This window comes from Gobius niger, assembly GCF_951799975.1.
Source record: "Gobius niger genome assembly, chromosome: 9".
Taxonomy (NCBI): domain Eukaryota; kingdom Metazoa; phylum Chordata; class Actinopteri; order Gobiiformes; family Gobiidae; genus Gobius; species Gobius niger.
Window position 1 is genome coordinate 7,650,854 of NC_136860.1, and position 14,473 is coordinate 7,665,326.

A 14,473-nucleotide genomic window follows, 5' to 3' on the forward strand; every position below is an offset into this window, starting at 1 on the left:
TTTCTTTGTCGCAATATTTAAAACATTACATCATTTTTATTTATTTATTGGTTTATTTGGTTGGGACAGTGCACGGATTGTAGCCATGAGATCATTTGCATCTGTTGTCCCACGATCACACTCACGCTCACACTCGGAGTCATCCTGACCTATTGTACATGTTTTTAGTGGTAGGGGAAACCGGAGTGCCCGGGGAAAACCTACGCAGACACAAGGAGAACATATAAACCTCACACAGAAAGGCCCTGTCCGGGTGGGAATCGAACCCAAGACCGTGCCGCCACGAAGGAGACATTCTCCTGCAAAATCCACACTTTGTGTATTTAAGCCATGTCATAACATTGTTCCCTCGTCTGAAACAGGCCTGGACTAATATTTCCCTACGTTCAAGCAGTTTTGAGTCATCCTCGGACACAGCTGTTAAATTTAGATGTTCCTTCTTCTGCGGTGTCAGCGCATCGCTCTGTACTTCCTGGAGCTGCTCTCTACTCAAAGTGTGTTTCTGAGGCCGTGCTCCAGCTCTAAACCAGGGGTGTCCAAAGTGCGGCCCGGAGGCCAAATGCGGCCCTCAGACCAATTTTTGGTGGCCCTCTGCCTTCTTGCTGAATCGGGACACATCATCAGAGATAGTCCTTTTTATTTGAAATGTAATAATTCTACACAATTCTAACCAAACAACTAACCTTTTACTGTGAGACAGAGCTGGCGTGAAGGTTTTGAGCATAAATAAAGGTGTGGGGCACAATTTAAACCTCTGCTAGTCAAAGGTTTTGCGGCACTAACCACCGATCTATGGCCCTTCACCCTGTGTACGCTTCAGAATGCGGCCCCCCAGGAATAAAGTTTGGACACCCCTGCTCTAAACCATGGCATAAATCGAAACAGTTTTTCAATAAATTGATCTCACAGTTACCAGCAGGTGGAGCCCCAGCTCTATAGCGCCTGTATATCAGTTACCATTTAATTCTTAGAGACATCATTTCCTATTAGAAAATATAAACCCATTTCGAGAAACCCTCTGCATTTTATTCCAAAAAGTTGATGAAAACACATAAAATAGCAATATTTCCTCTCACAGGTACGTTTCAATCGGGACACCTCTATTCCTCATGCCTGGAAAGCTCCTCCCCAGTACAGGTTGATGTATTACACTTCGTAAACACCCACATGGACAGCACTGAGCGCAGGGCAGCAGCACCGTGTACAAGTCATTCAGTGTCAGTCTGTGGATCAATATGTGCACTGGGTCAGAAAGCATCCAGCTCGTTCTCATCAGCTGACAGAGCCGGGACGCTCCTCATCGGCCGGGCCGGGGGACCGAGACGTGCGCACGTCCCGGGCTAAAATTAGCTCCGCTGCAGCTGCACACACAGATGCCACTGGACTACAGGCGCGCACTGAGCCCCAGCATCCAACAGCGGCCAATCAGAGCGGGGAACAGGGACGGCTCCACTTTTAACACACTCTGCACGTCTGAGGGGAGGAAAAGCGCCACATTCTGTAACGTATGGAATAGAGAGATGTTTTACTAAACCATTTGAAAGCCAAGAACCTCCCGTCACTAAGCTTTAACTACTTAGGCTGCACTAGCACTGATTAGGACTTGATATGGGATTGTGGAAGCAGTAAAGCGTCCCTTTATGTTCATTTCCAAACTGGTTTTAGCCACTGGGGTCTAGCAAAACCAAGCTTTGCTCTGCTTTCTGATTGAATTATCATGTCCACAACAAAACAAAAGTGTAAACAAAAACAATTTTAATGTCAAATGCTTCTGGCTTGTCGCATGATGTGGCTATGCTGTGCTTCACAGCTAGAAGGTCTCGGGTTCGATTCCCACCAGGACGGGGCCTTTCAGTGTGGAGTTTGCATGTTCTCCCTGTGTCTGCGTAGGTTTCCTCCAAGTACTCCGGTTTCCCCCACCACTAAAAACATGTACAATAGTCCAGGATGAATGAGAGTGTGTTTGAGAGATGCAAATGAGCCCATGGTTACAATCCTGCGTGGTCTTTACATGCAAAAAAACAGAGGAGGTGGTTTTTAGTTTAAAACCGGTAACTACAGCTCCCACTATCATCAATAACAGGCCAATCAAACAGGTGGAGTCCTTCAAATATCTGGGTGTGGTGCTAGACTGTTCCTTGTCTTGGAAACACCACATTGACTTCATCCGTTTAAAAACTAAACAAAGAATATCTTTCCTCCGTCGCCTGCGGTCTCTCGGAGCGTCTCGTCAGGTGTTGCTTCTGTTCTTCACCTCTGTGATTCTCAGCGTCCTGCAGTTCTGTGACTCTGTGTGTTACAGCCGTCTCTCTGTCACTGCCAAATCTTGTCACTTGATTAAAATCTGCTCAAAGATTGTAGGACAGCCCCTGGATGGACTGTACGAGGCCGCCGACCATAACAACATCACCTCTGACCCCAGCCATGTTCTGAACCCTGAATATCTGCAGTTGCCATCAGGGCGGTACCGTGAGCCACACTTCAATAAGGTCAGACTGAGGAACTCTTTTGTTCATCAGTCCTTCCTGAAACTAAATGAGGAGCTTAAGTCATAAATCAAAGTGTGTTCTGGCGAGTGGACAATTGTTTATAATGTCTTTGTGAATTGTCTTACATTTGTAGGTCTTGTCTGTATTTTGTGTGGATACGGAGCCGCTGAACTGCAAAACAAATTTCAGATCCTCGCATCTGACAAAGTATTTATCCGTCTATCTATCTAACAAGAGAAAAAGGGAATATGTGCAGAGGCAGCTTAACTAGCATTATTATGGTTAGCATTTCCTGTTTTATGTACAAATTAAGGTTGTTAATCCACTTTGCCCCTTCACCATGTCTCTGTTTCTTTATTTAGTAGAAAATACATCTAATTACTGAGTAATTGTTAAAGTAAAGTTAAAGTAAAGTAGTTAAAGGTGAAAGAGTAGTTCTTTTCCCTTGCTTTCCCTCTGATGGCTTCAAGTGTGACCATTTGTGGGCGTTCCCAAAGATGCCGTCTGTATACTCGTATCTAGGGCTGCTCGATTATTAAAAAAAAAAATCACGATTATTTTACTCATAATTTAAATCATAATTATTCAAACAATTATTGCCTTTAAAAAAGTCTATCTTTATTATATTTATTTATTACAACAATGCTGAATATTTTCTCTTTTCTGAACAGTGTGCCTCCATTGAGGAGAGGTCTCTGCCCCCTGCTGGCCAGCCCTCACACCTGTGCAAGTAAACAGAGCAGCGCGGCCTGATGACATCATCACACAGCGCTGTTTGTTTTATGTCAGGCAAAAGCATGAGCATGAAATGCGGAAATAATCCCAGCGGCGTGAAATAATGCAAGCTGCTTCGTGAGATCGCTTCGAGTGGACAAGCGGGAGGGCATCCTTAATAATCATTCTTTCCATAATAAGTTAAAAAGATGAACATTCTCATCATCAACCAAACATTTACTAAAGCTACTATTTTTCTTTTTTGGAATGCATTGCGCAAAAAAAGACTATTGTCTACTGTATGTTGTATTGTTTCGTAATTCTGTCTTGGTGCTAGTTTGTCAGGTGTATTGTAACTGTTGAAATTGTTTGTCTTTATTGGGGTTTTGGAATAAAAGAAAAATAGAAAAAAAAAAAGTGGGAAAAAAAGTTTGTTTTCGATTATGCTAATTTTGCATTTGTTAAGTGTAATAATCGAAAGCGCAATCGAATTTCGATTAATTGCACAGCCTACCCGTATATCTATACTCGTATTTCCCAAATTTCCCAAACATTCAACATGAAATCTGTTTTCAGTTTTCAATGCTGAAATCGTCAACATTGAATCCGTTAACCTGTAGAATAGCACAGTTGGCAAGAACACTGGTATTAGCACTGCTGGTATTGCCAACACAAGCTTTAACAATCTAATCTTTGTTGTCTTGTCTAACAGTGGAAGTGATGAACTATTCTGCTACTCTTTTAAATGTGAGAACAGCTAAAGCATTATATAGAATTTAAAGAGGGGGGTATTATGCAAAATCGACTTTTTCAAGCTTTACATCATGTTATTATGTCATTCCCTCATGAAAAACATGCCTGAAGTGTTGCCTTGGCACATTCACTTATTTTTGAGTAATCTGTAAAAACTCTGATGGCGGCCATTTTAGGGATAGGTTTGCCTGAGTCCTCCTAGGAACGCCCCCACCTCCTGGAGACGCCTCCGAGCTTTCGTCGAGTAGCCAACCACTGCTCCTCAGCAGAACCCCGTCCCCACTGATGCCACAGACAGCGTGTGGAGGGGGCGTGTCGGAAAGGGTCAGAGGTTCTTAAAGAGACAGAGGCCTATTTCAAGACATTCCCTACAGCCATTTTGAGAGAGCAATTTTATACAAGGCAGTTATTCTAATTAACTGCATTGACAGACCAACAGAAGGTTTCGTCATCATTGTAGTGTGATATAGACTGGTGCTATGTGATTGAAAAAAGCATAATACCCCCTCTTTAACTGTCAAGGCTGGGGCAGAAATAATGATGGTGTCACTATAAAGTATCGGTATTGTCAGTGAAAAAGATGGACTGGTGCCTGGCTGTTCAGGCTCTGCATACTTTTCTATGTAGTTTGAATGGAAATTGGTTAGTACACTTGGAACTAAAAAGTTGGGAACTACCTTTTAGTGACGTACTTAGCCAGCACTAATGTGTAGAAATTAGTGTTAGCTAGTGGGCTATTGCAAAGAAAAGGGAATTGCGAGGATTTATTACAATTTCTTGATGCGTTGCACTTAAGAACACGGTATCATTTTCAGACAGGTGCATGGCTGCCCACTAAAATGACCACACTCCATCTAACCACAATCCAATCTGGCACAAAGCCAACAACTCACAGGCTCCTTCTGCATGTCGTATATATTTTGGCAACTCTCTCTTGGATCAGCTCTGAATCGTGACTACAGCCAAAGCACAGATCAGACCACGACCAACACTGACTCATCTAGAACTAATGTTCAGAGGATAAACAGAATCTCTTTTAGCAGCTACGTTGTCAACAAATAGCCAAACGATTAGCTTGGCAATTTGATTGGTTTCCATTAGCAAAACAATCAATCGAAGACCAAAGGCCGGGTAGAGTTTCTCGGCATCCAACACAAAACAAGGTCTTGGACGATATCAGAAAAAAGGTCAATCATAATTTTTTCTCAAATTGATCCATCTCGATTTTCGATTTGATTTTAATAATATAAATAAATGCAGCTGATTCATGAACTCATGATCTTTTATAGAAACCTCAGCTCAAACAAAAACAAACGCTTTCCTCAAGTTTCATTTAACGCACAAAAACAAATCTTCCATGGCTTCGTCCAAACTCAAAAACTAGGAGCCGTTTCTACCAAAGAAATGTCCTGATCATCATAAAGTCCCATGGCGATTATTGAGATTGACCAAAGCAGAGATTGCAATTTCGGTAACATTTCGATTCATCTTCCAATGACAAAACCTGTTAACCTGTAATTTAGACCAGGGGTCGGCAAGTTTTCTTGGCGGAGGGTCGATTTTCTTTATTGTAAACAAACCGAGGGCCGAAGCCGCTGATTATTAGTCCAAAGTAAAGCACAACAATGGAAAAATGACCATCTTGAATGAGATAAATGACTTAAAATTGCTTGAATTAAAGTTCTTTTATGTTGAATTTGAGTTGGTTTGAACTAATCCCAAGATACAAATGCTAGAGCGCCAACGGAACAAGAATAAAACCCACTTGAAATCAGACAAATCATTGATTTTAATGTGAAATGACACAAAATTATCTGAATTAAGAGAATAAATACTACTAGAGGTTTTATCTCATCTCAGACCAGACGAAATCTACTCAAACCTTAGATTTAATCTCTTAATTCAAGTAGATTCATGTCATTTCTTCCTTAAAATGATAATTATTTTTCCAGTGCACTTCCTTCAAATGCCAGTGTTGTACATAACACATGACCTCATTGGGTGTATTGACAGTATTTCTACCTTTTTTCTCCCATTTAACCCTAATAGTGTTAAAAGTACTCTCTAATTTGTGTAATAAGGTTTCTCAAAATCATCTTGAGGGCCAGAGGTTCCATTGGGCCCCAATCGTTTTTATCCTCCAGACCCCACCGGAATTTAAATTGTTCTGCGTACGAAGAGCGGCCATTGTTGAAAGACGTGCTGGTGTTTTCTTCATCATCTTACTAAACGCTTTCCAAACAAGAGATTATTACTCTCAGCTGATTCTAGTAAACTAGCTGTTCCGAACAGTTCAGTCAAGCTTTGGAAACATTCGCAAAGACGGATTTTTCATCAATGTGCCGACATAGTTTCAAAAGTAAGAGCGATCAAGTAATGAGAAAGCTCATCAGCGAGAGCAAGTGACACTCAAACTCAGCTCAGAGACGGTTCGGATTGAAATGATGAACAAATGATTTTCTATTTCGAACATGTGAGCAACACAACGCATTTCCACAAAAAAAACTAAAGCAAACTTGTGAACTCTTTTCCAAAGCCAAGTTTACAAATGCACATGTCCAAAAAGGAGTGGAAAGAAGTTTATCTTCTTTAACCCCATTTCCAACCACAATTTAATGACACACAGATCACAAGGAATACTAATAACAAAGAAAAATTAAAGCCGCAAGCGGCATCGAACGGCCCTCGCGGGCCGTGCCTCCTTTAGCGCCTCTGTTGCCACAACCCTACCAAGGGCGCCAGCGTTGCCACACTGCATTTTATTGCCCTGATGTGCCATTAATCGTTGTCAGTAAACATCAAAACAACATTTTTAGCCTCTCCATGTCAACAATGGCTCCAGCCTGCAGAGGGCGCTAGCACGCCCACAATCTTTTTAATTTCAAAATTAGCATCAGACGGCCCTGACGGGCCGTACTTCCATGACCACTGTCCACAAGCTCCTCACAGGGGGCGCTAACGCGCTGTAATGTTGTATAATGCGAGATTTATGTGTCAGCCCCATTGGATAACATGGGGGGCCCCGGGCATCACCATGGCAACACCGTACAAATTACGATATGGGTCTCATTGGCTTTTTGGATCGGGACGCCATGAACTATTTTTGTACCGAATTTCATCCATTTCCGACAAACTAATTTTTTTCCCATAATGCATTTTTTCTTCTGCACCTGGAGGGGGCGCTATCGCGCCCAATGTTACTAATTCGCATTTGCTGCGTCCAGGGGTGAAAGGTCAATAAAATGTATATTTCCGATTTTTAATCGGAGTTTGTTTGTGCGAATGGGAGTGATTTTTAGTTTTTGATGAATCGCAAAATACTTCGTAAAGATTGCGGCTTCGCCGCCAACAAACCGTAAGACTTAGCCAAAAAATTTAGATAACGTTTGATGCCCCACATCTGGAGATGAGCTGGAGCGATTTTGAGCTCATTTGGTGAAACGCCCAAGGAGGAATTCGTTAAAATGCAACGTCAGCGAAAACGCTGACTCAGCATTCTCCAGACTTCCTGTCAAAATGGCGGACTTCCGGTTTGTCAGGAGGCGTGGCCACCATAATATTTTTTGTTTGTCGTCACATGACGAACATCTGTACCGAATCTCGTCGCTCTACGACAAAGTTGACGTTGGCCCCGGTTGGTCCCGCCTCCATAGACGCAATGTATTTTGATTCACCATGGCAACACCGTACAAAATACGATATGGGTCTCATTGGCTTTTTGGATCGGGATGCCATCAACTATTTTTCTGCCGAATTTCATCCATTTCCGAAAAACTAATTTTTTTCCCATAATGCATTTTTTCGTCTGCACCTGGAGGGGGCGCTATCGCGCCCAATGTCACTTTTTCACATTTGCTGTGTCCAGGGGTGAAAGGTCAATAAAATGTATATTTCCGATTGTTAATCGGAGTTTGTTTGTGCGAATGGCAGCGATTTTTAGTTTTTGATGAATCGCAAAATACTTCGGAAAGATTGCGGCTTCGCCGCAAACAAACCGTAAGACTTAGCCAAAAAATTTGGATAACTTTTGATGTCCCACATCTCGAGATGAGCTGGAGCGATTTTGAGCTCATTTGGCGAAACGCCCTAGGAGGAGTTCGTTAAAATGCGACGTCAGCGAAAACGCTGACTCAGCATTCTCCGGGCTTCCTGTCAAAATGGCGGACTTCCGGTTTGTCAGGGGGCGTGGCCACAATAATATTTTTTTTTTGTCGTCACATGACGAATATCTGTACCGAATCTCGTTGCTCTGCGACAAAGTTTACTTCGGCCCCTCCCCCATTGGCGCAATGTATTTTCACTTTTGTAGGTGGCGCTGTCGCGCCATTTTTTTTCCCCCCAATATGAAACACACATTTTTATTAATTTTTCACCGAACCTGAATTTTGGGCAAAGTTTGGTGAGTTTTCGACTATGTTCAGGGGGTCAAATTCCTGCTCAAAGAGCAGAAGAAGAAGAAGAAGAAGAAGAAGAAAGTAGAAAGAATTAAAGCCGCAAGCGGCATCGAACGGCCCTCGCGGGCCGTGCCTCCTTTAGCGCCTCTGTTGCCACAACCGTACCAAGGGCGCCAGCGTTGCCACACTGCATTTTATTGCCCTGATGTGCCATTAATTGTTGTCAGTAAACATCAAAACAACATTTTTAGCCTCTCCATGTGAATAATGGCTCCAGCCTGCAGAGGGCGCTAGCGCGCCCGTAATCTTTTTAATTTCACAATTAGAATCAGACGGCCCTAACGGGCCGTATTTCCATGACCACTGTCCACAAGCTCCTGACAGGGGGCGCTAACGCGCTGTAATGCTGCATAATGTAAGATTCATGTGTCAGCCCCATTATGATAACATGGGGGCCCCCGGGCATTACCATGGCAACACCGTACAAAATACGGTATGGGTCCCATTGGCTTTTTGGATCGGGATGCCATCATCTATTTTTGTACCGAATTTAATCCATTTCCGACAAACTAATTTTTTTCCCATAATGCATTTTTTCTTCTGGACCTGGAGGGGGCGCTATCGCGCCTAATGTCACCTTTTCACATTTGTTGCGTCCAGGGGTGACAGGTCAACAAAATGTATATTTCCGATTTTAAATCGGAGTTTGTTTGTGCGAATGGGAGCGATTTTTAGTTTTTGATGAATCGCAAAATACTTCGGAAAGATTGCGGCTTCGCCGCAAACAAACCGAAAAACTTAGCCAAAAAATTTGGATAACTTTTGATGCCCCACATCTCGAGATGAGCTGGAGCGATTTTGAGCTCATTTGGTCAAACGCCCAAGGAGGAGTTCGTTAAAATGCGATGTCAGCGAAAACCATGACTCAGCATTCTCCAGGCTTCCAGTAAAAATGGCGGACTTCCGGTTTGTCAGGGGTCGTGGCCACCATAATATTTTTTGTTTGTCGTTACATGATGAATATCTGTACCGAATCTCGTCGCTCTACGACAAAGTTGACGTTGGCCCATATTGGTCCCGCCTCCATCGACGCAATGTATTTTTATTCACCATGGCAACACCGTACAAAATACGGTATGGGTCTGATTGGCTTTTTGGATCGGGACGCCATCACCTATTTTTGTACCGAATTTCATCCATTTCCGACAAACTAATTTTTTTCCCATAATGCATTTTTTCTTCTGCACCTGGAGGGGGCGCTATCGCGCCCAATGTCACTTTTTCACATTTGCTGTGTCCAGGGGTGAAAGGTCAATAAAATGTATATTTCCGATTTTTAATCGGAGTTTGTTTGTGCGAATGGGAGCGATTTTCAGTTTTTGATGAATCGCAAAATACTTCGTAAAGATTGCGGCTTCGCCGCACACAAACCGTATAACTTAGCCAAAAAATTTGGATAACTTTTGATGCCCCACATCTCGAGATGAGCTGGAGCGATTTTGAGCTCATTTGGTCAAACGCCCAAGGAGGAGTTCGTTAAAATGCGAAGTCAGCGAAAACGCTGACTCAGCATTCTCCGGTCTTCCTTTCAAAATGGCGGACTTCCGGTTTGTCAGGGGGCGTGGCCACAATAATATTTTTTTTTTGGCGTCACATGACGAAAGTCTGTACCGAATCTCGTCGCTCTACGACAAAGTTTACTTCGGCCCCTCCCCCATTGGCGTAATGTATTTTCACTTTTGTAGGTGGCGCTGTCGCGCCATTTTTTTTTCCCCCAATATGAAACACACATTTTAATTAATTTTTCGCCGGACCTGAATTTTGGGCAAAGTTTGGTGAGTTTTCGACTATGTTCAGGGGGTCAAATTCCTGCTCAAAGAGCAGAAGAAAGAAAGAAAGAAAGAAGAAAGAAAGAAAGAATAATTAAAGCCGCAAGCGGCATCGAACGGCCCTCGCGGGCCGTGCCTCCTTTAGCGCCTCTATTGCCGCGTCTATGTAACCGTACCAAGGGCGCCACACTGCATTTTATTGCCTAAATGTGCCATTAATCTTTGTCAGTAAACATCTAAGCTACATTTTTAGCCTCTCCATGTAAGCAATGGCTCCAGCCTACAGAGGGCGCTAGCGCGCCCGTAATCTTTTTAATTTCACAAGTGGCATCAGACCATCAGGGCCGTATTTCCATGACCACTGTCCACAAGCTCCTGACAGAGGGCGCTAACGCGCTGTAATGTTGTATAATGTGAGATTTATGTGTCAGCCCCATTGGATAACATGGGGGGCCCCGGGGGTCACCATGGCAACACCGTACAAAATACGATATGGGTCTCATTGGCTTTTTGGATCAGGACGCCATCAACTATTTTTGTACCGAATTTCATCCATTTCTGACAAACAAATTTTTTTCCCATAATGCATTTTTTCTTCTGCACCTGGAGGGGGCGCTATCGCGCCCAATGTCACTTTTTCACATTTGCTGCGTCCAGGGGTGAAAGGTCAATAAAATGTATATTTCCGATTTCTAATCAGAGTTTGTTTGTGCGAATGGGAGCGATTTTTAGTTTTTGATGAATCGCAAAATACTTCGGAAAGATTGCGGCTTCGCCGCAAACAAACCGTAAAAAATTAGCCAAAAAATTTGGATAACTTTTGATGCCCCACATCTCGAGATGAGCTGGAGCGATTTTGAGCTCATTTGGTGAAACGCCCTGGGAGGAGTTCGTTAAAATGCGAAGTCAGCGAAAACGCTGACTCAGCATTGTCCGGTCTTCCTTTCAAAATGGCGGACTTCCGGTTTGTCAGGGGGCATGGCCACAATAATTTTTTTTGTTTGTCGTCACATGACGAATATCTGTACCGAATCTCGTCGCTCTACGACAAAGTTGACGTTGGCTCAGATTGGTCCCGCCTCCATAGACGCAATGTATTTTGATTCACCATGGCAACACCGTACAAAATACGATATGGGTCTCATTGGCTTTTTGGATCGGGACGCCATCAACTATTTTTGTACCGAATTTCATCCATTTCCGACAAACTAATTTTTTTCCCATAATGCATTTTTTCTTCTGCACCTGGAGGGGGCGCTATCGCGGCCAATGTTACTTTTACACATTTGTTGTGTCCAGGGGTGAAAGGTCAATAAAATGTATATTTCCGATTTTTAATCGGAGTTTGTTTGTGCGAATGGGAGCGATTTTTAGTTTTTGATGAATCGCAAAATACTTCGGAAAGATTGCGGCTTCGCCGCAAACAAACCGTAAAACTTAGCCAAAAAATTTGGATAACTTTTGATGCCCCACATCTTGAGATGAGCTGGAGCGATTTTGAGCTCATTTGGTCAAACGCCCTAGGAGGAGTTCGTTAAAATGCGACGTCAGCGAAAACGCTGACTCAGCATTCTCCGGGCTTCCTGTCAAAATGGCGGACTTCCGGTTTGTCAGGGGGCGTGGCCACAATAATATTTTTTTTTTGTCGTCACATGACGAATATCTGTACCGAATCTCGTCGCTCTACGACAAAGTTTACGTCGGCCCCTCCCCCATTGGCGTAATGTATTTTCACCTTTGTAGGTGGCGCTGTCGCGCCATTTTTTTTTTCCCCAACATGAAACACACATTTTAATTAATTTTTCGCCGAACCTGAATTTTGGGCAAAGTTTGGTGAGTTTTCGACTATGTTCAGGGGGTCAAATTCCTGCTCAAAGAGCAGAAGAAGAAAGAAGAAAAAAGAATAATAATATTTTTTACAAAAACAATATCGTCGCTTTCGCGACGATGTCATATTATACATTTTTGGAAAGCTTTCAACGATCCGCACGCATCCGTGGGGCTCCTGGGGCTCCTGGGTGGATGACGAGCGCTTCGCGCTCGTCATCCACTATATACCCCCATTCACACTATATACCCCCAGTCATTTTAATGCAATAATAAGTATAAAGGCCCCACACCTCCGGTGTGGGCTGTCACTGTTTTACATGGTGAGTTTACGGTTGACATGGGGACAGCGCTTCGCGCTGTTTTTGTGCGCTCCGCGCACTTAGGTTCAGTGCGCTGCGCGCACTGCGCTGTGATTACGATTACAATAGGCCCTTGCGACGGCAGGCCGCTCGGGCCTAATTAAAGCCGCAAGCGGCATCGAACGGCCCTCGCGGGCCGTGCCTCCTTTAGCGCCTCTATTGCCGCGTCTATGTAACCGTACCAAGGGCGCCAGACTGCATTTTTTTTGCCCTAATGTGCCATTAATCTTTGTCAGTAAACATCAAAACCACATTTTTAGCCTCTCAATGTGAACAATGGCTCCAGCCTGCAGAGGGCGGTAGCGCGCCCGTAATCTTTTTAATTTCACAAGTAGCATCAGACAGCCCTGACGGGCCGTACTTCCATGTCCACTGTCCACACGCTCCTGACAGGGGGCGCTAACGCGCTGTAATGTTGCATAATGTGACATTTATGTGTCAGCCCCATTACAATAACATGGGGGGCCCCGGGCTTCACCATGGCAACACCGTACAAAATACGATATGGGTCTCGTTAGCTTTTTGGATCGGGACGCCATCAACTATTTTTGTGCCGAATTTTATCCATTTCCGAGAAACTAATTTTTTTCCCATAATGCATTTTTTCTTCTGCACCTGGAGGGGGCGCTATCGCGCCCAATGTTAGTTTTTCACATTTGTTGTGTCTAGGGGTGAAAGGTCAACAAAATGTATATTTCCGATTTTTAATCGGAGTTTCTTTGTGCGAATGGGAGTGATTTTTAGTTTCCGATAAATCTTAAAATCCTTGGTAAAGATTGCGGCTTTGCCGCAAACAAACCGTAAAACTTAGCCAAAAAATTTGGATAACTTTTGATGCCCCACATCTCGAGATGAGCTGGAGCGATTTTGAGCTCATTTGGTGAAACGCTCTAGGAGGAGTTCGTTAAAAAGCGACATCAGCGAAAACGCTGACAAAGTATTTTCCAGACTTCCTGTCAAAATGGCGGACTTCCGGTTAGTCAGGGGGCGTGGCCACAGTAATATTTTTTGTTTGTCGTCACATGATGAATATCTGTACCGAATTTCGTCGCTCTACGACAAAGTTGACGTTGGCCCAGATTGGTCCCGCCTCCATAGACGCAATGTATTTTGATTCACCATGGCAACACCGTACAAAATACGATATGGGTCTCATTGGCTTTTTGGATCGGGACGCCATCAACTATTTTTGTACCGAATTTCATCCATTTCAGACAAACTAATTTTTTTCCCATAATGCATTTTTTCTTCTGCACCTGGAGGGGGCGCTATCGCGCCCAATGTCACCTTTTCACATTTGCTGTGTCCAGGGGTGAAAGGTCAATAAAATGTATATTTCCGATTTTTAATCGGAGTTTGTTTGTGCGAATGGGAGTGATTTTTTGTTTTTGATGAATCACAAAATACTTCGGAAAGATTGCGGCTTCGCCGCAAACAAACCGTAAAATTTAGCCAAAAAATTTGGATAACTTTTGATGCCCCACATCTCGAGATGAGCTGGAGCGATTTTGAGCTCATTTGGTGAAACGCCCTAGGAGGAGTTCGTTAAAATGCGAAGTCAGCGAAAACGCTGACTCAGCATTCTCCGGGCTTCCTGTCAATATGGCGGACTTCCGGTTTGTCAGGGGGCGTGGCCACAATAATATTTTTTTTTTGTCGTCACATGACGAATATCTGTACCGAAACTCGTCGCTCTACGACAAAGTTTACTTCGGCCCCTCCCCCATTGGCGTAATGTATTTTCACTTTTGTAGGTGGCGCTGTCGCGCCATTTTTTTTTTCCCCAATATGAAACACACATTTTAATTAATTTTTCACCGGACCTGAATTTTGGGCAAAGTTTGGTGAGTTTTCGACTATGTTCAGGGGGTCAAATTCCTGCTCAAAGAGCAGAAGAAAGAAAGAAAGAAGAAAGCGAGAAAGAATAATAATATTTTTTACAAAAACAATATCGTCGCTTTCGCGACGATGTCATATTATACATTTTTGGAAAGCTTTCAACGATCCGCACGCACCCGTGGGGGTCCTGGGTGGATGACGAGCGCTTCGCGCTCGTCATCCACTATATACCCCCATTCACACTATATACCCCCATTCATTTTAAT

At 43.5% G+C, this 14,473-nt stretch overlaps 1 protein-coding gene across 4 annotated transcripts in view; it reads right to left on the bottom strand.

Moving 5' to 3' along the window:
- The window catches only part of LOC306967747 (hyccin 2-like), a 75,262-nt gene that overhangs the window by 48,671 nt on the left and 12,118 nt on the right, over positions 1 to 14,473 (bottom strand). The window lies entirely within an intron of this gene.